The sequence below is a fragment of the Spermophilus citellus genome, assembly GCF_964194105.1.
Source record: "Spermophilus citellus genome assembly, chromosome: 2".
Taxonomy (NCBI): Eukaryota; Metazoa; Chordata; class Mammalia; order Rodentia; family Sciuridae; genus Spermophilus; species Spermophilus citellus.
Window position 1 is genome coordinate 70,264,937 of NC_138183.1, and position 22,636 is coordinate 70,287,572.

General features: G+C 43.1%; 1 protein-coding gene and 1 long non-coding RNA gene across 5 annotated transcripts in view; one reads left to right on the forward strand and one right to left on the reverse strand.

Moving 5' to 3' along the window:
• KANK1 (KN motif and ankyrin repeat domains 1) overlaps positions 1-13,567 on the reverse strand; it is a 200,299-nt gene extending 186,732 nt beyond the window's left edge. For 2 of the 4 annotated variants that reach the window (XR_014020417.1, XM_081279442.1), the window contains exon 1: positions 13,527-13,567. The gene's annotated coding sequence lies outside the window, so the exon portion shown is untranslated. Of the gene's footprint in view, positions 1-565; positions 584-13,526 lie in introns of those variants that run through there. The other 2 variants (XM_081279445.1, XM_081279443.1) reach the window with 2 other exon arrangements.
• The window catches only part of LOC308641148, a 438,634-nt gene that overhangs the window by 158,782 nt on the left and 257,216 nt on the right, over positions 1-22,636 (forward strand). The gene's annotated exons all lie outside the window — the stretch shown is intronic.

Sequence of the window (22,636 nt, forward strand, 5' to 3'; positions counted from 1 at the left end):
AATTACTACCTGGTCTGAAGAAGGCAGACAGATGTGCAAGCCTTAGTGCTGGTGAATCTTCATGCTAACCATTTGCACAACTAAAAATGAAATGGAAATCACTTCTGCCTTCTTCTAATCAATTTTCACTTTACCCAATATGCTTAGGAGGAGGGGGAGCACTGGAGTTATTGGTTTGGCTGACCTTTAGAAGACCTTGATGAGAACAATAGTAAGTTCAAAGAAGACAAGGTCCAGCAGCCAACCCTTCCACAGGCATGTAATTAATGTCTAACTGATCGGGGATAAAACGAGGATAAAGGCTATAAACTTAACCGGCAGGCCAGTCTTTCTGGCAAAATAAGGAAATGTAATTGTCTAGGATTTTATGGGATGTAGAAATCATAAAATATGAATTTAAAAAGTCCCAGGTTCTTTTTTAGCTTTCTAGTATTAGTGTCTGCCTAGAAAATTTGCCAAGACCTGATGATTCAAATAATTTTTTAAACGATCGATTAAAACAGAACTTGATGAAAATCACGAAATCTCTCACACTTGTTCTCTAGAAGTCAAAGAAAATTAATACCCAAAGTCAAGACTCTTCTTGGGGCTGGGGATGTGGCTCAAGCGGTAGCGCACTCACCTGGCATGCGTGCAGCCTGGGTTCCATCCTTAGCACCACATACCAACAAAGATGTTGTGTCCGCCAAAAACGAAAAAATAAATATTAAAAAATTCTCTCTCTTGGGCTGGGGATGTGGCTCAAGCGGTAGCGCACTCGCCTGGCATGCGTGCGGCCCGGGTTCGATCCTCAGCACCACATACCAACAAAGATGTTGTGTCCGCCGAGAACTAAAAATAAATATTAAAAATTCTCTCTCTCTCTCTCTCTCTCTCTCTCTCCCCTCTCTCACTCTCTCTTTAAACAACAACAACAAAAAAATTCTCTCTCTTAAAAAAAAAAAGACTCTTCTCATAGCTACTGTAATGAAAACTTATAAATTAATTCACTTGAAGCCAACTTTTTTTGGTTTTGGTGCCAGGGACTGAACCATATCCCAAGCTCTTTTTGAGACAGGGTCTATGCTAAGTTGCTGAGGTTGGACTCGAACTTATGATCTTGCCTCAGTCTTCCAAGTCACTGAGATTACAGGGGTGCACCACCATGCCCAGTTAAAAACCTAATTTCTAAAAGAAAATATTCCATAAGACCACTTGTAAATCTGTGACGGGGGATGTCCAGGGAAACACAGAACACTTTACTAGCACTAAGCAGGCAGACTTTCATATACAGAGGCTCTGGGGAGAGTCAGTGCTAGTTGGGAGGGAGCAAATGGGGAAAAAAGCACACAGTTTTAAGTGCTTAGAAGCTCAAGGACAATGCTAAGCTGCCTCATAATGGCATAGGCCAAGTCAAGGTTCACAGGCAATCCACAACTCACCCAAGACACTGGAAGAAAGATATGTTATGCTATGCCTCAGAAAGTCCTGAATCTGGACACCCACAAGCTCCATCCAGGTTAGAAGACCATGATAGATGTGGGGAAGGTTATTTAACAATTCATACCAACGTGGGAATAATTTTTCCTATAATTTAGTACAAAGAGTTATATACAGAAGGCCTGAATCTTCATGTATTTAAGAAATTATCTGATATGGGGTTGTGGCTCAGTGGTAGAGTGCTTGCCTAGCATTTTGTGAGGCACTGGGTTCTATCCTTAGCACAACATAAAAATAAAATAAAGGCATTCCGTCCATCTACAACTACCAAAAATAAAAGAAATTATCCTATAACCTTAAAATGATTGAAGATCACAGCTACATCTGCAAGACCAGGATCAAGCTGTCAGAGGTCTTTTGTAAACAGAGATTGAATCTGGAAAGAAAGAATTTCCTAAGATTCTTTCCCTCAATCCAACAGTGTCTGGGACAGATGAGAGAAAGCAGAAACTCCACAGAATGTGTGGTAGCATGAAAACCATTTTCTTTTCACCCACCTCTCAGAAATCCACCCATCTTGACCCTTGTGTCTGCTCTAACTTTCCTACATGAGCCCAGCCTCTCTGGCCACAGCACACGGGACCATGGTAGATTTCTATTCCCAGAGGAAAACAAGGAGACAGGGCTAGGTCAATCCGGAGGGAGGGAGGGAGGGAGACAGGGCTAGAAACAGTGAACTACAAAGTGTAAAAGAGGAGTCGAGCTTGACATGGAAGTCATGGTCAACAAGAGCTAGTGTGCCCTTTCTACTGTGGGAGCTAAAGCAGAGAAAAGCTGTCTGCAGAAAGACATCATGACTGCCCCGAACAAATCATGACACCAGCATAATTCCCAGGACTGACCGGACCATGCTCTTAGGTTCCACTGGGTTCTTCCCAATAAATTCCTGTGGATGCTGGTTTAAGCAAGTCTAAAGGAGTTTGGGGGGTTTTAAGGCACTCAGTGTGCCTGAGCTCCTCACGCACCCTTTGGTCCAATCAGGTTACTATGCCTTTTTAGTCTAGGCACTAGGCAACAGATGCCTATCAGGTTTTTCTGCTTACACAGGAATTGCCCTGTCCTTGGTGAAGCCTGGCTTTTTATATCTGTAATCTCAGTCCTGCCACATAGAAACCTGACCTTGGAGGGGCCCAAGTTTCCTTTCTGCCTATTTTAACTCTTTCTCTTGCCTCAGTTTGTCCTTTTTTATTGCTGTGTAGCATTCCACTGTGTAATTGTGCCACCAGTTTCTTTGACCTTTGGGTATTCAAAGTATTTCTAACTGGCACTATTATGAACAGACTCATTTCTGTGGGATGTGTATCATTGCTGAGTCATAAGATATCTGTTCAGATACATGTTAAGATATGTTTACAGTTACTTTCAAATAGCTTTCCAAAATGGTTAAACCAATTTACAATTCTACCAGCAATATTTAAGAGTTTCAACTTTTCTACATTTCTGCAAGTATGTAGGTATAGGTTTTTAGTCTGCCATTTAATTTTTGCCATTTCAGTGGGTATACATTTGTATTTTATAGTACTCCTAATTTTCATTTTCCTGATGACTACTTTTGATCAAATTTAAATTTTTTTCTGATTGGCCACTGTTCTTTACATATCCTGACAAGCCATTTTGTTGTTGGGAGGTGGGGTAGGTTTGCCAAATATCTTCTTTGTGACTTTTTACTCTCAATCTGTACTGATGGAAGTTCTTAATTTTAATGACTGAAAACAGGGCTACACTTTGTCCATGTGAAATGTGGCTTTGAGAAATAAATCCAATCCTCTGGATCTCCCCAGCCAAATCACTGAATCCACTGATTAGGGAAAGATAAGTGAAGTGGCATCAAGACTTCCATGCCAAGGGAGCCCTGGAAGTATAAATGTTACTGTGCTAACTTTAGCTGGCCCAAGCTTCAGATCCCAGGAACCACCATCCTGACAGCCAATTGCCTGCCGGGTAGTTTATGGAGGGCATTCATGCTCCAAACTCTGAAACATTGTTACAAGATTGAATGGTTTGCTTAGGATCCCCAGAGGCTTCCAGCAGAGTTCTGGGTAACTAGCACAGTACCAATTTGGAATTCCAAAAATATGACATCTCTCCCTATCCTAGTCCCTGCAATAACCAGAGCCCCAACCACAATTTCTGCCTGGCAACCTCCAGGAATCCCTGAATCCTGAACCAGGAGAAAGTTCTCTGAGAGTAAGGCTCACCCATTGATCATCTCACTGTTCCCCTCTGCTCCTCTGTGCAGGGCTCTCACTACCCCATATTGCAGGCAGTCCAGGATTGTTCTACTTAGGCAAAAGTGGCTGAGAGCTTACTAAAGAGAAGGGAGAAGGGTGGCGATATGGAGTTGGGGTTCCCCCAGCACCAGGTCCCCCAAGCCTGGCTCTATCCTGTTACTTCCTGCTGAGCTTCCACTGTGGGCTACCTGGGTTACGGCCCTTTCTCTGCTCTTCTGTCCAGAAGCAAACAAGGCAGCTCTTTTCAGATTGTTCTAGGAATTTCACATTCAGCAACTACTATATCCAAGGTCCTCCTCTCTCATCTTCCCTCCCTGCACACTCCTGCATGTAACTCACCAGGACACACTTAAACACCACAGCATAAAGATATGAATGTTTCCTTCTAAACACAGAGGCAAGGAAAACATACACCCTGCAGCAAATCAGAGACTCTAGGACCTGCACTCCCAACCACTGCCTTAGGAAGATTCAGAACCCCTCGATCTAACCAGTCCAAAAATAAAGGGGAAAAATGGGGGTGAAGTAGAAAAGCCACCCTGGGTTACTGAGCTGAGGGTCAAGGGAGAGTAGGGGAGGCTCAGGACGGAGCACACTGTGCATGGATTTGGCATCCTAGCCCCACCGGGGACCCAGGCCTAAGTGCAGGTGTGAACACGTGCACAGCAGTGCCAAGCCAGGACCCTCATCAGTTATAGATGGGCCTCGTTTACAGGTAAGCAAGGTCACTGGGCAAATCAGAGGTGAGGTCAGAGGGCGACAACACTTTTTCTTTGAAAAAGTTCCCAAGAAAATGACTTATAATCTACATAAACTTCAGTCCCTTACACAGTATTTCCTCCTTCTGCCACTGAAGTTCACAAAGCAGGGAAAAGTACCTGTTTTTCACACTGTTCTGCAGCTACTCTATGGAATCACTGGGGGCTGGCGGAGAGCCCTCACGGCCTCATTACCCATCTTTGGCCTCCAGAGGCCAACTGCAGGTACACCTTCCCTTCAGCAGAGTGGAGTCCAGAAACTTCTGTCACTTCCGTTTCCAAGAGGCTGGGCTGCTCTGGACAGCGAGGACCTCTGCACATGAAGGGCTGCAGGCAAGGGAAAGCAAGGCCTGGACGAGGCTCTCCATTTCCCCAGGGTATCCAAATGGGAGCTTTCTGCCTCCTGAGGTCGGCCAGGCCTACAGAGAAACAGTTCTCCCCCTCTGCTAGCCTAAGAATTGATCCACACTCTCCTGACACAAACAGACGGCACCAAATTTCGGAAGCTTAACCATATGGCTCCTGGGCTAGGGATAGAGCTCAGTTGGCAAAGTGCTTGCCTCACAAGCACAAGGCCCTGGGTTCAATCCCCAGCAACACACACACACACACACACACACACACACACACTAAATAAATAAATAAATAAATAAATAAATAAATAAATAAATAAATAAAAATATGGTTCCTTCGTGGCTCTGAGTTCATAGAAAAAGTAAAAAATTCTGGAGAACAAAACCCAGACTCAGATGCATACTTAAAGTGTGTGTGGCGGGGGGAGGGTGTCAAACCTCACTAGGACAATCTCTTTTATAACCAAAATGTTTGAACTTGAACAATGGAAGCAGGAAACTCTGAATCTCCTAAAGGACAGGTGCCACACGGTGGGCATATAAATCACGGTTAATGATGACTGGTGAGTCGGAACCTCAGGCCACCTGACCTCCTTAGTATCTACTAATAAAATGACACTTATCCATTCAAGAAGCATTTCCGAATGCCTACAAAGGGCGACCTGGCTACTGCCCTCCCACCTGGCCACGCCACAGAAAGCCCTGCTGTTCCTCAGGCCAGTATCTCTGCCCTGTGCCTCCCACCCACATTTCTGTCATTCCCAGCCCTTAGGAACAAGTTGTGAACTCACAGATCTTACTCTGGAGCCACAACCACACCCGATAGCCCCCACCTGCCCAGTAGAGATGGCAGAACACAACCAAGTTCATAAGACCTCATTAGGGAAATAGCCTTGAATTCTCTCAACTCTAGAAAAGTAAAAACCATAGGCAAAAACTGCCATCAGCAGTCAGTTATCTGAATGGAATGACCTCTCCAGGTTGTTAGTGAAAACATGCCAGGGCTGAGAAACTGCTGAAGTCAACCACAACTCTTTCCCTCCTTGGGAGGGTTCTGGCAAACTCTCCCTGCATTCCTGAATTATAATTCTAAAAGGAGTTTAAAGTGTGTTGTCTCTGAAGCAGAGAAATCTTATTCCTCAGAAGCCTACGTTCTCCAAGGCCCGGGTTATGTAACCCAGGATTTCACCTTGTCACCAAGAGGCCAGACAGCACCTACGAAGACCACACAGCATCTACTCCTTGCTCAGCAGGGTCCCTAATGCTAGGGGAAGGCAGAATATACACAGAATAAATACAGAGCTAAGTGATATCTGCACATAGGCATTTTTTAAAGATTTTTAAAATATTTGAGTTGTTGATAGACCTTTATTTTATTTATTTACATATGGTGCTAAGAATTGAACCCAGTGCCTCACACATGCCAGGAAAGTGCGCTACCACTGAGCCCCAGCCCCAGAGCATGTGGGCATTCCTAAAGAGGCACACAATCCACTAAAAGATCAACTAAGACAAATGGGTGCCCTGAGTAGAAGGAGAAAGAGGAAATTTCAGAGGGTCAACAGGAAACACAACAAACCCAAGCCCACCAAACCAGGTACTAAGTTTTCTAGAAACTACTCATTTCATTTTCTCAGAAACAGCAAAAACCTAGAGCTCAGCCATTCAGCTCCCATTTTCCAACTTAACCCTTTGTTGACAGGCCCCTTCTCTTTTTCCCTTCAAATGTAACGCATCAGGAATTCAAATATTCTTTTGCACTTTCAAGTGGAAATTTGATTCCCACTCAACTACAGAGCATGACTCAGACAACTTTCCCTATCAAAATATCACAGTGAAAGGCAAAAGCCAACAGATTTATTGGACAAATTAGAAAAGCTGAGCCAAAGATGTAGCTCAGAGGGGGAGCCCTTGCCCAGCACATGGGGCCCTGGGTTCCATCCCCAGCAACAACAACAAAAGTTGAAACAACATAAGATGAAAATATACTGAATGCTTAATTTTCAACACAGTAAAGTTTCTGTTCTTTAATCTTTTATTAGACTTAAATCCCTTGAAATACATCTCCCAATAAATCAAAGAAAAAAAAAACATGAGAAGTATATTTTATAGCATGGAGAAAGAGAAAAGCTAGATCAGTTTAATTACTCAGATAGTCTCTAGATCGATTCCTTAACCAATTTAGCTTTTCTAGTTCACTGTGCTGAAAGTAAAAAGGCTGAACCATGTTTGAGGTGCTTGTCTTCATCAATGATCTGGAAACTTCAATAACACACATTTGCAAAATAAGCTGAAATAAGACAACAGACAAGAGCAAGCCCTGGCAAGGAACTGAAGAAGCAACAGGAACTCGCCCACCATCATCGAGAGTATAAAGGGTTAAAAAACACTTGAATACTATCTACTCCAGCAGAACTGTGGGGCCAACAATTCTACTTCCAGATATATGTCCAAAATAAATATGCACGTGTGCTCACTAGAACACATGCACAAAATTTCTCCTGACAGTACCATTCATTAGTTCAAAACGGGAAAACCACCCAATGTATATCTACAGTGGGAGGGAGATACAGTGGGATAGTCACACAAGGTAGCAACACATGGCAATGACAATGAACAGCCCATAAGCACGTACCAAAATGTGGATCAGTCCTGCACTTACAACACAGGGTGAGAAAAGCCAGACGGGAAGACCAAATACTCTGATAGTATGTCTACAAAATTCAAAAGCTGGGCTGGGGATGTGGCTCAAGCAGTAGCGCACTCGCCTGGCATGCATGTGGCCCGGGTTCGATCCTCAGCACCACATAACAAAGATGTTGTGTCTGCCGAGAACTAAAAATAAATATTAAAAAATTTTCTTCTCTCTCTCTAAAAAAAAAAAAAAAAAAAAATTCAAAAGCTGACAGAACCACTCTATGATGCTAGAAGGAAGAGCTGTGCCTGAAAGGGGAGTGGGGGGGGGGGGGGGGCGGGGAATGACTGTCCAGTAGCGGCCCTACCCCCAAAATATGGGGAGAATCCGACAGAGAGGAGAGGACCTCTCCTAACAGAAGGATCCCTCCCCTAGGAAGGGCCACACTGTGATCCTTCTAGGAAAGGGCAGCACTGTTTAAATGAATACTAAAAAAGAGGAGGTAGGGGGACAAGGGAAAAAGCAAGAAAGTGTTCAGGCTTGATTTCTACTTTTGCTCCCATTAGTTTGTTACTTCTTGCCCCAAGGTTGACAAATAAGGCGATAAGAATTGCAATGACAATGTGAACTACAAAAACGTAATGCAGGCCACAAAATTTACATTCTGCATCTAAACAAGCCAAAATTTACATTAAAAAAATCAAATGAAATTTTATCTGCAATATGCAACAGCTGTCAGCCAACCAGAGTGAAAGTTGTTGGGTGCTCCTCAGGGGCTCAGATATTATAAAAAGGGATTAGTTTGTCTTCTGAGAGTTCAACAAGCTCCATTGCTCATTTCCATTAACTAAATGAATTAAAGGAGGGGGGGAACAGTTACAGGGTTCTTGACACCATCATATATAATTGTTTCCAATTAACTGATTACTTCAGTGATGGAAAAAACCATGAGGATCCTTACTTCTGGCAGGTCTGTGAGTTTTAACAAGAGCCTCACTGTCGGCCACTGGAGACATCTTGCTCCTGGTCTCCAAGTCCCTCCCAAACTCACGCACTCTCCAAAGGCCCAGGTTTTCCATATCGCCAGTCTTGAAAAGAATGGAACACTTTATTTAAACTTATAAAGGTAACTAGGAAAAATAAAACTAATAGCTAATAAAAATTTGGAAATGGAGAGGCAGAAGGGAGGAGAGAGAGAAAAGAGCTATAAGTATTTCCATTTCTTGGAAAGGTGTTGAAAGAGGTTGTCAAATTTGAGATATCCAATATAGAGAGCAGCCATCTAAAAAGAAGTCTGCAAATTCTTTGACATTCTTCCCATCAAGGAAGGGGTTGAGGGTCTGTGCCCAACTGAAGAATGTGGGAAAAAGAAGTCATGCAACTTTGGGGGCACAGGTCGCAAAAGGCCATGAAGTCTCAGTTTCAGTGTTTGAACTGATCACTGTGGGGCGTGATGGTTAATGTTGTATGTCTCGGAGGTTGTTTTGGAGATTAACATAAATTCCACTCTGGGAAAAGCAGACTACACATCATAATGTAGGTGGGCCTCATGCAATCCAGCGAAGACCTGGAATAAGAAGACCAGGCTCCTTGAACAAGAGGGAATTCTCCAGACTATGTTCAGTCTTCCTCTATACCATGGTTGTCTTGCTCTCCAAATGCTGGCTCATACTGCAGAGTTTAGACAAGCCAGCCTCCAAGATAATTTATTAAAAAAAAAAAAAAAACAACCTCACTGATACACACACATCTATTGGTTCCTTCTCTGGAAAACACCAACCACAGGAAAACCTGTTAGGATGTGAGAAGTCCACCCGCCTGGGGCCACTATGCTAAAATCACCAAGATGACAAGTGAAGTTAACATGAGTATGTGCTCTGGTAAAGAGCCAGTACTGGGCCCAGACTTCCAGATACCCCCACCAAAACATAAGTCACAGGAGCAAAAGTCTTCTCGGACCCTCTAGAGAAGCCCATTCAACAGCATGTGCCATACAGCAACCTCAGCACGTCATGGAGCAGAATCTTGCAGCCAAGTCCCCCTGAATCCCTGATCCACAGAATCCATGACCACTGAACAAATTTTAAGCCACTAAATTTTGGGGTCATTTGTTATAACCACCAAGACCTAACAAAAGAAACAGAACTCATCACACTGAAAGACACTACGGCTGACCTGTGACCAGAGTGACAGGTTTTAGTTTTCACATTAAACCCTTTGTTATTTTGCATTATTCATTCCTTGAAAATGTTAGAAATTTTAAAATTCAGAAATTAAGAAATAGTCAACAGGGTGTGGCAGTTACTCTTGTAAGTGTTCCTGATGCTGGACAGATTTGTGACTACCTTAGTCAACAGAGCTGGTTTGAACCCATTTAATCCTCACAATAAACCCTATAACAGAGGTGCCTTGAATACCTCTGGTATTTTGTTTTTGATTAAGTGTTGTCCAGATTGGCCTCAAAAACTCACAATCCTCAGCCTCCTGAGTGGCTGGGATTACAAGAGTATATCACCACACCCAGATTATCCCCCCTTTTATAGGTGGAAAAAAAATCACGGCACAGAGAGGGTTAGAAATTTGCCAAAGGTCACACGGCAAGCAAAAGATAAGATTCCAATTAGCCAGTCTGAGTGTAGAACTACAATATTTGCACAAAGATCACCAAGATGACTTAGCAGGCACAAGTCAATGGACAAATGTTACGATCTTAAATTGCCGTTCACCTGGGTCTCCAAGCATGTGACTAGCCTCAGAATTCTGTGTCAAGTACTGCCAACTATCTTTTTCTAAAGCTATTGCCTAAATTCAATGCTCTTTAATCTCCACCTGTACACATTTTCAAAGTCCAATTCCCCCAATGTTACCCAGGTTTCTCAGCATTAATTTTTCCATCCACTACCTTTCCAGAATGGTCATTTATATATGTTTGTTCCACCCTTTGGCCTATTACAGCTGTTTCCTTGTATGTCTCTCTTGCTAGGATCTGAGGGTTTTGGTCTCTGAATTCTTCCAGAGTGTCCCATGTCAAAAAAATATAATTATTGTTTACTAATGTTAACTGACATATAGCTTATTCTAAATGAAGGGTGATCTTGCAGCCAGTGTGTTAGGGAGATGTTCACTGAATTTTCTCAGAGGGGAAAGCAGAAGGGTTAGGAGTGATTGCTGAGAAAGCTGTAGCCCACTGCATCCTAGTCTTTGCCAGGTGTTGGCAACCAAGCCCCAGGACTTGGAGTTGCATGTACAAAACACCTTCCTCCCCCAAAAGCTGCATTTTCCCCTGCTTTTATATTGGCTCAGTTGTTTTCACTATCTTCCAGAAGAATGGCCAGGAAGCCACCCTCACTCCCATTGTCCAGAGTGGCCAGGGAAGGCTCTCCTTGTGCTTGGTTAATCTCTCCCTTGAGATGGCTCAGTGGGGTCCCTTATCTTCAGAGGTACCTACTCCCCACCAATTTTTAAAGATCTCTAAAAGCCCAGCCCAACTTGTTCTCTTCTGACAAGCTGCTCTTAACCAGGCAGGCAACAAAGACCTCTTCTCAGAACTCAAACAAGGCCTCGCTATTTATTGAATAAACCCTATAACATGTATAAGAATTTTGCCTACCTGATAATTTTAATATATGATTTGGGCACAAAAAAAAACTTAATATGATCTTTTTTATATCCTCTAAAGCTCCTTGCTCAATACCCTTACAAAGAGTATCACATTAAAAAAAAAAAAAAAAAAAAAAAAAACTACAGGGTTGCAGCTGTAATTCAATGGTAGTGTCTGCCTAGAATGCTTGAGGCCCTGAGTTCCATCCACAACACTGAGGGGGAGGGGGGGGGTCAAGGATAACTCTATGGGTAGATTGGTAAAAAAGAAAATCCCTGGTTTATGAAACAGTCAAAAAAGGGAGGAAAAAAACACTATACTGCACAATATGTACTTGTAAACATGCAGCAATATACACTAGAAAGAACTTCCAAATTAACACATATTTCCAGAGATGCAATGATTATTAAATAAAAGCAAATCCATAGGATTCTGCAGAGATTAGAAAGTTATAGAGCCAGGCATGATGGTGCACAACTGTCATTCCAACTTCTCAGGAGGCTGAGGCAGGAGGATGGCAAGCTCAAAGCATGGGCAACTTAACTAGATCCCATCAGAAACTTTTTTTTTTTTTTTGAAAGGGCCAGAGATGTACCTCAGTAGTAAAGCCCCCAAGTTCAATTCCTAGCACCACAGGGAAACAAAAAAAAAAAATTAGTCTTAAATCTGCAGTCCATTTCCACCCCCCCTCTAGCATCTTATCTAAACACACACACACACCCCAGAACTCACTTTTGCTGCAGCTGGTCCTCAATTAGAGTGATTTTTAGAGGAGAGAAATCTAGGGCTCAAGCATATCCAAAGCACACCTGTGCCCTAAGACATAAAATGCACTCTGTAATTTCTGTAGTTTCTGTAATTTCCTCCACCAGCAGCTTCTCCTCCCTCCTCAGGCTTTTTAATTAATCTCCCCATAGGACTGTCCATACTTAATTTTTCTTTAACTGCCTAAGGAGCAGCGCCCTTCATTAACAACATAAGGACCAAAGTTAATTATGTCTGTAATCTCTTTCAATCTCTACCGCATATAGCTACCTTAAAATGAGGAAGTAGTGCTGGAGAGAGGGAATGAAGAATTACTAATGGGGATAGAAATGCTTGGAGTGGGTGATGAAAATATTCTGGAATTAGTGTTGATGACTGCATAACTTTACTAAAGCCACTGAGCTATACACATTAAATGGGTAAATTCACAGTTTACTATATCTCAAAAGTTTAAATAAAACGTAAACGTGCCCAATATTTTAGTAGGGAAAGTTGGGTGAAAGGAGAAACTAGCGAACAAGCACATCACATCCAAAATCAAGATAAATAAATTCATGAAAACTAAAAATCTGCAAGGAGACCCTGATTTCCATCGAGCTCAAGAGGTGGGGGCATGAAGGTAGGAGAAGGAACTGACCGATTATAGATCTGAATGATTAAACTTGTTAGTTTTAGGTCTCTGTCCGGTGTGATAATCCATTCATTAATAAGATGAGCTACCAGAGAGGATGTATAAAAAGCAAGAACCGCACGCAGGACGCCATAGATCGTTAATGCCAGCACCACCAAGGCCTTCACCTGGTCATCCTTGGGGCAGCACAGCTCTTGCTGACCTGCAAGACTTACCACAAAAAGTTGACTCTGCAAGTTCCAGGGGGCTCCAGATAAAGGGGGAAGAACAATCAAGAAAAGGTGGCTGCCGGGAGCATGCAGCTCCTTATGTATTTGCCGACGTGACATGGAAGAAGGGGGTGCTCGGGGACCAAGTCCGCTTACGGACGCCTGCACACGCTCTCTCGCACTGACACCGCAAATCCTCCAGAAACCCACAGCTGGGTTGGGCAGTCGGCCAAGGGACCAAGGGCCAGAGCGCCGCAGAGCCCACGCCCCTCCCCCACCTCCTGGCCGGAGCCATCTCTGAGTCGGCAGAGGGCGACCCTAGGCCACCTGCCGCTCTAGGACAGAGGATAAAGAAGTCTTGACCGTCTCATCTCAGGCGGAGCTGCTCATCGACCTTAACGGAGATTAGCCTTAAAGCGGGGTGCCTCAACCTACCTCTGGCTAATAAAGGGCCCAGAAGCACCCTAAGGCCAGCGCGCCGGGTCGGGGTCGGGAGGCGCCGGCACCCTCCCGCCCCCCGGCCGGGCAAGTACTTTCCCGCTCCCCAGAGCCCGGGACGCTGCGCTCCCTCTTCTGGACCTACCGAGCTCCGCCGCCGCGAGACACGCCAAACGGGGGCGGCCCCGGAGCCGAAGCCACCCCTTGAACCCCTCTTCCAAGGGGCCGTCCTGAGGCCGCCAGAGTAACCCGGGCGAGCGGGAGCCCGCAGGGACTGTCCTCCACCACCGCCGCCTGGCGCCCCCGGCGCGCGCCAAGTTTGCCAGACTGGGCGCGGAGGCCGGCCCCAAGCAGGGGTCGGAGACTGGCCGCCCGGGCCAACCCTGCCAGGGAAGGGGGTGCAGCGCAGCCCCCCGAGCCACTCACCTCCAGCCGCTCCTCCCAACCTGCCGCGCGGGGCTGGCCACTCGCTCGCTGGCTCCGCGGCGGCTCGCAGAGCTCCGAGAGGAGGCGGGGCGGAGGGGCGGAGTCGGCTCCGGCCGGCAGCGCCAGAATTAAACCCCGAAACGCGCCGCAGCCGTCAGGCACGGAAGCCACTGCGAGGGTGGATTAGCCAGAAGGACCGCAAGCCTCAGACACAGGGCGGGGGACAACTGTGGCTGCGCTCCGGAGAGGAGCGGGAGGGACACGCGGGACGGTGGAGGCTCCCTGAGAGTCGAGGAAGCTGGGCTTTGGATGGCGCTGCCTTTGTAGCCACCGAGCCGGCCGGTGGGTGGGCCCCAGTGCGCCTGCGCGCCGCCGAGCCTTTACCGGGCCCAGGAGGTACCTTACCACACCTCCCAGCCTCCGGCCCACCTGCTCCCTCTGCCTGGCCCACCTGCTCCCTCTGCCTCGCATCTCTTCTACCCACCTGCGTTTATTTGTCGTCAGCCCCGAGAGAGAGGAATCAATCCTCCAGTAAGACCCTTAGGTTTATTATCCCGAACGGGGAGAGGAGCTGGATGCGCGAGGATGACACGGTTAATAATCTCGCCTAGCGCCTTTTTACTCCCCCCTCCCTTCAAGCCGCTAAGAAATTGTTTTCTGGCCCCGGCCAGAAATTTCCCGTCGGCCAAGTGTCCTCGGTGCGTGCATGTGCCCCAGCCCCACTGCAGGACCAATGTACCCCTCTCCCCCCATTATACATTTATTACTGTATTTCACCTGGGATTACAGGCACATACCACTATGCCCATCTGAAAATCTAGCATTTATCCTTAAGGGTGCAGGTGTTCTGTTCCGAGAACTCCCAGAGAAAAGGTAGGTCCTACCTCCAGAACTTAGGACGGAACTAAGGAAGTTAGTTCAGTTACAAACGCCTGATTCCAAGCAATGGCAAGTAGGTCCAAGAGGGAAGAAGTATTGGGAATTGAAAAACAGCCTTAAAACCCGGGGACAAGACGTTTATGCCAGCTCTCTGACCACTGATTCTCTTAATGGGATGCTCCTCCTGAGTGGATTCCCCACAGGATGCACCCAGCTAGCCTTACACAAGCCACAATCTTTTTACTAGTGTGTTAAAGGGAAGTCACTAAATCTTACGTGGCTAAGTGCTGTCCTCTGGGGAGAAGAGGCTGTGAATTAATTCTTCCTTATATTTCTCTGCAAAGCACACCTGCACATTCCTGAAATTGATGGACCCTGACTGTTAAAGGACAGCCCAAAACAGTTGGGTCAGGAAATCTCTTTTTTTTTTTAATTTTTTTATTTTATTGTTGGTTGTTCAAAACATTACATAGTTCTTAATATACCATATTTCACAGATTGATTCAAGTGGGTTATGAACTCCCATTTTTACCCCGTATACAGATTGCTGTGTCACATCAGTTACATTTCCATTGATTTACAAATTGCCTTTCTAGGGAGAATGGGATAGACATGAAATCTCTTTTGATTCTCAGCCTTATTCCCAGCTCTCTCTCTAGGTAACAGGGAGCAGACTGCTCCTTCTGGACCTGGGTTTCTTCATTTGTAAAATAGGGCATTTAGACACTGGAAGTTCTTTAAAATGCCTCTGGGCCAATTGTCTAAGATTCTGTGAAAAGGATAATTATCCTAATTATTCCCATTGTGATAAGAGGTGGGAGATCAGAAGCAGAGGGGATCACTGCATTTTATTTATTTATTTGGTTTTTTTAATATTTATTTTTTTAGGTGTAGAGGGACACAACACAATGCCTTTATTTTTATGTGGTGCTGAGGATCCAACGCGGGTCCATGCTAGGCCAGGGCTCTACCGCTGAGCCACAATCCCAGCCTCCTCTTATTTTTAATATCATTTTTATTATTATTGTTTATTTGGTGATGGGGACTGAATTCAAGTCCTCATGCATGCTAGGCAGGCACTTTACCACTGAGCTATCTCCCCAGCCTGCATTTTAAAAGTGTCTTTCACCCCCCAGAATTCCTAGTCTTCACCTCTGCTTGATCCTCCTCTACATTTGGTCAGTAAACATTTATTCATAGGCCCTCCAAAGGAAACAAACCCAATCAATAAAATATGGCAGAACTTGAACTTTTAGTAGATTTGTATCTGAAATTGTTATTTTGGATTTATTTTTTTAAATTAATATACAAGTCTCACATCATCGAATTTACTCTTAAAGTGCACAGTTCTGTCAGGTGAAGTAGCACTTGCCCCACAAGTTCAAGGCCAAACTGTGCAATTTAGGAAGCCCTTGCCTCAAAATAAAAAAGGGCTAGGGACCTAGTTTAGTGATAGAGTACCCCTGTGAGTAATCCCCAGATTGTGGGGGGCGGGGTGTGTGAACAAATCGGTGATTTTTAGATGTATTCATAAATATATTTATGAATACATCTAAAAATGTCACTGTTAATGGTGATGGTTTCTAATAATTTCATTATCCCAGTAAAAACCCCATATCCATTAGAGGTTTTTTTTATCCCTATTTCTCCTCCAGCTGCTGACAAGCACTAAATTTGCTCCATGAATTTTCCTATTCTGGGCATTTCATATAAATAGAAACATAAGGACTAGGAAGGTAGCACAGTGGTTGAGTGCTTTCCTAGCAAGCTGGAGGCCCCAGGTTTAATTCCCAGTACCCCCTTCCCCCTCCCCCAAAAGAAGCAATGCGTGGTCTTTGGGTCTGGATCTCTCACTTAATAAGTGCAAGGTTTATCCAAATTGTAATATGTATCTGTACCCCTCTCTCCTCATTATATATTTATTGCTGTATTTCACCTGGGATTACAGGCACATACCACTATGCCCATCTGAAAATCTAGCATTTATCCTTAACTATAAATGAAGGCAGAAGCATTTAGTTTCTGAGTATGGGTTTCTCTATTCAATACAACATTTTTTTTGTTAAGATTTTCTTTTTTTTTTTTGGCCTGAGTTCCTTGATTTCTTCCCTGTGATTTTCAGGGAAAAACAAAACAGAGATACAAGTAAATCTGGTATTGGAGATTTTATGACAGACATCGTGTTGAGACCATATAACCAGTTTGTTGAATTGTTTGGGCAATAATTGGCTTGATTGAGAGTTCTTGGTATGGATTTAAAAATGAAACTTTGGGGATTTTTTTTTTTTTGTCTTTCTTTCTCTCTGTTTTCCCCTCACTGGTACTGGGTATTGAACCCTGAGGTACTCTACCACTGAATTGCATTTCCAACCCTTTTTATTTATTTATTTATTTATTTTTACAAAGAGACAGAGTCTTTCTAAATTGCCCAGGCTGACCTTGAATTTGTAATCCTCTTGCCTCAGTCTCCCAAGTTGTTGGGTTTACAGGCCTATAGCCCAACACCAGGCTGAGATCTTAGAATAATAAATTGCAATCACTTATTTGGTGACCATTTGGTTTTTAGAAATGGTGGCCTAGAATCCCATTTATATTTACCAGCCATGCTGTAATCTCATTTTTACCAAGCCTTCAGGAAACAGAAATTAATTTTTTCTCAACTTTTATTTACATGAAATGTCTGAAGACTCATCAAATCAGATAGTTTTGGCTATCTCACTCTCAGTAGAGCTTTTGAGGAAGAAGGTGGTTTGGCCACTGTTGGAGTAATCTTGGCCTCTTTTTTTTTTTTTTTGTATAGTCCTATGTTGTCACCTTTGCCAGTAAACAAGATATCAAGTATTTGGTAGGGCTAGGCTAGGTGGTGCATACCTGTCATTCCAGCTATTTGGGACGCTGGAGGCAGGAGGATCCCACGTTCAAGGTCAGCCTTGGCAACTTAGCAAGACGCTGTCTCAAAATAAAATTTAAAAAGGACTGATTATATAGCTCGGTGGCACACCACTCCTATCTTTAATTCCAGTCACAAAAGAAAAAGAGTATTCATAAGGGCTTTTTGGAGGTTCCACTCTTTTCAATTTTCCAATCTTGAGATGGTTCATTTACACAAATGTATAGTATTGAAGGAAGGAAGGAGGACTCAGGACATGGAAATACAGTCAATTACACAGCACCAGGGCACGGTGGTGCAATCCCAGTGTCTCAGGAGGCTGAAGCAGGAGGATCGAAAGTTCACAGCCAACCTCAGCAACAGCGAGGCACTAAGCAACTCATTGAAATCCTGTCTCTAAATAAAATACAAAATAGGGCTGGGGATGTGGTTCAGTGGTTGAGTGTCCCTGAGTTCAATCCCCACTACCCCAGTCCCACCCCCGCAAAAGAAATATAATCAATCTTTAAAGAACATGGGTTTGAACTTTATAATCCACTTCTACATGGGTTTATTTATTTATCTTTGGAGATTCACAACAATTTGAAAAAATTTGCTTGCTAAAATAACCCTGCATAGCCTAGGAATAGCAAAGAAAAATTTCAGCATGTCATAAATTAAATGCATAAGATAAGTAGAGACAGAAGTCTTTTTATCATTTACTACTCTTTTATCATTTATAAAATTTACAAAAATATGTTACAGAAAGTTAAAATTTATAGAAACTCACACAAACACAGACCATACATGGGGCCATTAGCAGTCCAGAGAACTGTAAACAAATGTAAAGAAGCAGTATTAAATCATAGTAGTTGCATGTAATTAACTATAGTATACACACAGTACTACTGCTGTTGCTATTGCAATGAGCACAATCATTGAGAGTGTCCACTGAAAATTCTTTGGGATGCTAATCACCTTGGTGTGAGCAGTTCAACTCTCCAATAAATTGCAAACTGCAGTAAAAAATGATCTCTCAGGTTCTCATGAATTTTTCCTCCATATATAATACATATTACATAAAGTATGTGGTGATTATGTTATCAATAACAGTAAGTCAGGCAATTCACAGTCAAGTTGTTAGAGAGTCAAAAATTATATGGAGATTTTTGACTATATAGGGGTGGGTGCCCCTAATTCTGGGTTGTTCAAAGGTGAACTGTACTTCACTTGTCTCCTCTGTGAAATATTCTTCAACATTTTCTCATCTAACATATTAATAGTAAACACAACTGCAGGTGTTTTTGCAGTTAAACAGCATCTGCCCTGGTTCTGAGCCATACCACCACCAGCTCAGTTGTGTAATGCAACTTCGTGCAATATACTCAGTCATCTGCTGCAGCAACTGACTCATCTATAAAATGGAAACAAATACCTACTGTGCCTCTTTACATCAAGCTACAATAAGGATTAAACCTCCCAGAGGAAGTTGAAGCAAATGGGTCTTGGGCATGCTGCAGGTAGGACTCTGGTGCTGAGTGTCCAGTGTAGGCCCAAGAAGGTAGAGGGCAGCAAGGAGGTAAGTCAGGAGGGAGTGAGGAAAACACCCAGGCAGGAGGTCACCAAGTCAAATCATATTTTGGGGACACATAAAATTGGGGTAGGCCCTGGAAGTAATTTTCTTCTTTGTATGCTGCTTCATTTCATTTTTTTAATAAAAATGGTTATATACCATATTTATAATTGAGGGTTCTTTTTGTTTTGTTTTGTTTTGGGGCTGGGGGAAGAAGAGTCTATAACACTGATGTATTTTGCAGGGCTATAAAAGAAGGGATTGTGTCTTGAATATTATAAGGAAGTCACGGTGGCAAGGTGTGTGTGTGTGAGTGTGTATGTGTGTGTGTGTGAGAGAGAGAGAGAGAGAGAGTGTGTATAAGGAAATCATGTGCACACATGAAGAAAAGTGAGTCTCCTCAGAGAAGAGGTAAGCTTTGGGACAGTTGGAGCCACCACCGCAGGAAGCCCTCAGAGACTCCAGATTTACTAATGGAAACTATGTTCCCTCACTCTCGCCCAAGGTCTTACTGCCACTAAGGATACTTTTTAAACGTAGATCATTTATTAATATTTCAAAACAGATCTGGGAATCACAATGTGGACGACTCACCTATAGGTGATGGTTCTGTGGTTTCCTTTGCCCAAATAGGGCTTTGAGACACCCTTGTTTGGAGAAAACTAAAACAGAAAAAGCAGAAGGGAGTGGCCCACATGTCCTGCTCTGTTTCTTTCTGTATCCCAAAGCTCCTAATTCAGAGTGCATTAGTTGGTTTGCCACTAAGTCACAGCATTACAAAGCTTAGGAAGTGAATGGAAAATAATCCAGTTGCTGACTTCATCAGAAAACAAGTCAAAGAATTATTATCTAAATATAGAAAGAAAAAGTGGCCTAATTTATTGCAATCTACAGTATGATAACCCCAAGCTCATAGCTGCTGGAAACAAGTGTTTGAAAGGTAGAAACACATAGATTCATTTGCTTTAGTTATTTTAAAAAGTAAGTTAGGATTCAGGTTGCATTTGGCTGGTACCCTCTGTGAATAAATTTTCAGTGTTGTTGTTGGACACAACATTCATTCAGGAAATTCGTGCTAAGAGTAATCTTTATTCATAATTATAGTCATTATATTATTGTGGCTATAAAATATTTATAGAGAATTCAAAAGGTGTGGGACATTCTACTAGGATTCTGAGTAGAGGGATTAGGTTTACAAACTTGTACCTGAAGACTTATTTTATTTAGAATATTTACTTATTTACCAAATATTTATTGAGGGCCTACTCTGCCTAAAGTGTTAGGTTAGGTTTTATAAAGGAAACAAAATGAATAATCCCAAGAAACTACTGGTTCTTTAGGGAAATAATGTGTGTGTGTGTGTGTGTGTGTGTGTGTGTGTATGTAATATAACAGTTTGACTTTAGGAAGATAATATATAGGTGTATAAATCACACATCTTTAACACTAACAGAATTTGGTTTGAAAGAGGTATGAAATGTTGCAATTAAAACAAGAATCTAATTTTAATAATTGCTAACACTTATTGAGAACTTACTTTTTTTGGTACCAGGGATTGAACCTCCCAGGGTGCCTAACCACTGAACCACATCCCCAGCCCTTTTTATTATTTGTTTATTTTTAAAACAGGGTTTTGCTAAGTTGCTTAGGGCTTTGCTAAGTCACTGAGGCTGGCTTTGAACTCATGATCCTTCTGCTTCAGCCTCCCGATTCACTGAGCACCTTGGCACATGGCGCTATACCAAGAGCATCCCCTGAGCCAATTTCTCCTGTGAGGTACTCGTGAATTAGAATCTACAGTTTGTAGTAAAGAAGACCAGAGTTCCAAGTTTCCTCTCTTACTAAGTGGTGAAAAGGATTGGAATCTAGGTTTCTGGAGAGCATAGCCAGGACTCACGAGGAGGATCAAGTTCAGGATAGTGTGTGTATTAGGTGGCTGCTGTTATTTGGGGTTTTTGTTTTAATTATGTCAGTGATGATAACTTTAACTGAGTCATTGTCACTAAAGCTTTACCTTAGCAAAGAAATCTTGACCCAGTTGATCTTTTGGCCTTGACCCTTAACCTAGTAGTTTTCACACAACCCAGCTATCTTTTGAGACTCAGAGCCTTTTCATCAAACAAACTTTTAATGACAGATAAAAACAAAGATTCTCTGAGTGAAGTTGAAGGTGGCTGGGGGAGGGGGCAGTCTTCCCTGGGAGATGGGGTCCTCAAGAGAAGGAAAGCAGGCTGCCCCACATTCAACTGAGGATTATCCCAGCTGAAACCTAGTAAGGCACTCTGATGTCAATAAAACCTGTCTTGTCACTAAACACGAGTTAACTCCCCCAACCCTCTGTCTTATGGCAAGACTGCATCTGGTTCAGCAGATTTATGGGCCTGGGCCTCAATGGAGTTCTAGAATTAGTCATGTCTAATGCTCCTTGATGTATTTAGTGTAGCTCCTTTAAATTGTGAATTGTTTTAGAATGTTAAAAGAGGGCATGCATGGGGCTGGGTTGTGGCTCTGTGGTAGGGTGATTGCCTGGCGTGTGAGGCACTGGGTTTGATTCTCAGCACCACATATAAATAAACAAAAATAAAAGCCCATCAACAACTTAAAAAAAAAATAGATGGCATGCTTAACTGGTGGTCCTCAAAACCTTGTCAGGAAGCCTAGTAGGTAAGGTCAAAGGTTGAGCCGGCCAGTCTGGAGAAACCCAGTGAGAGGAACAATGGCTCCCTGCTCCTAGGATCTGGTTAGGTGGCAGCTTTCTCTTGAATGCTGCATTCAATCGAGATCCGGTATGTATAACATAGTACTGAATTTGAACAAAGAAGGGCCAGTCATCTTTTCTCTTCCAGCCGTGATTGTAGTCTGACAAAGCACACTGAGAGAAGGGGAAGAGAAAGAGGGGGCAAAAACTCATAGCGAAGGACAATGGCTTGAGTTCAGGGAAACCCTATATGAAATTCTGCCTTGACCCTTAGAGCCAAGGCAATTATGTAAAGGATTTGTACCAGGTTTTATTGTCTACTGTCACCCCTATATTTCTCTAGGAAACACAGAATTTGAAAGAGCTATTATTGTCTAAATAAATAAATTCACTCAGTTCCTTTCACTTGCTGCCTCAGGTCATTCAAAAGGTCATTCACTTATCTAACACTTGCATGTATTCAATGTTTATTCAAAGTTTGTGTACTTTAGGAGAACTTATTTCTACATGGCTGTTTGTCTTTTATGAATCCAAGGGACTTCTATTTAACTCTCAGTGTGTTTCCCACCTAATTTGCATTATTTTTATTGTGATTCTTATTATTTTGAAAAATTAGAAGTAATCCTAATGTCCTACAATAGGGAATGTTCCAGATGACATGACAGCAATAGGGTAGAATGCTATATAGCCAATATAGATGCTAATTTTCTTTTTTTAACTTTGGGCAAGGTCTCACTAAGTTGACTAGCTTTGAACTTACAATCTTCCCACATTAGCACCAAGCACTGTGGTAAACATTTGACATATAACCCTCACTATGCTAAAGGAGGCTTTTTTTTTTTTTTTGGTGGGGGTGTACCAAGGATTCAGTTCAGAGGCACTCAACTACTGAGTAACATCCCCAGCCCTTTTTTGTATTCTATTCAGAGACAGGGTCTCAATGAATTGCTTAGCACCTCTCTTTTGCTGAGACTGGCTTGGAACTTGTGATCCTCCTGCTTCAGCCTCCAGAGCTACTGGGATTACAGGCATGTGCCACCTGCTCCCAGTAAGGAGGCTCTTTTTTGTCCTCTCATTTTACAGAGATGGAA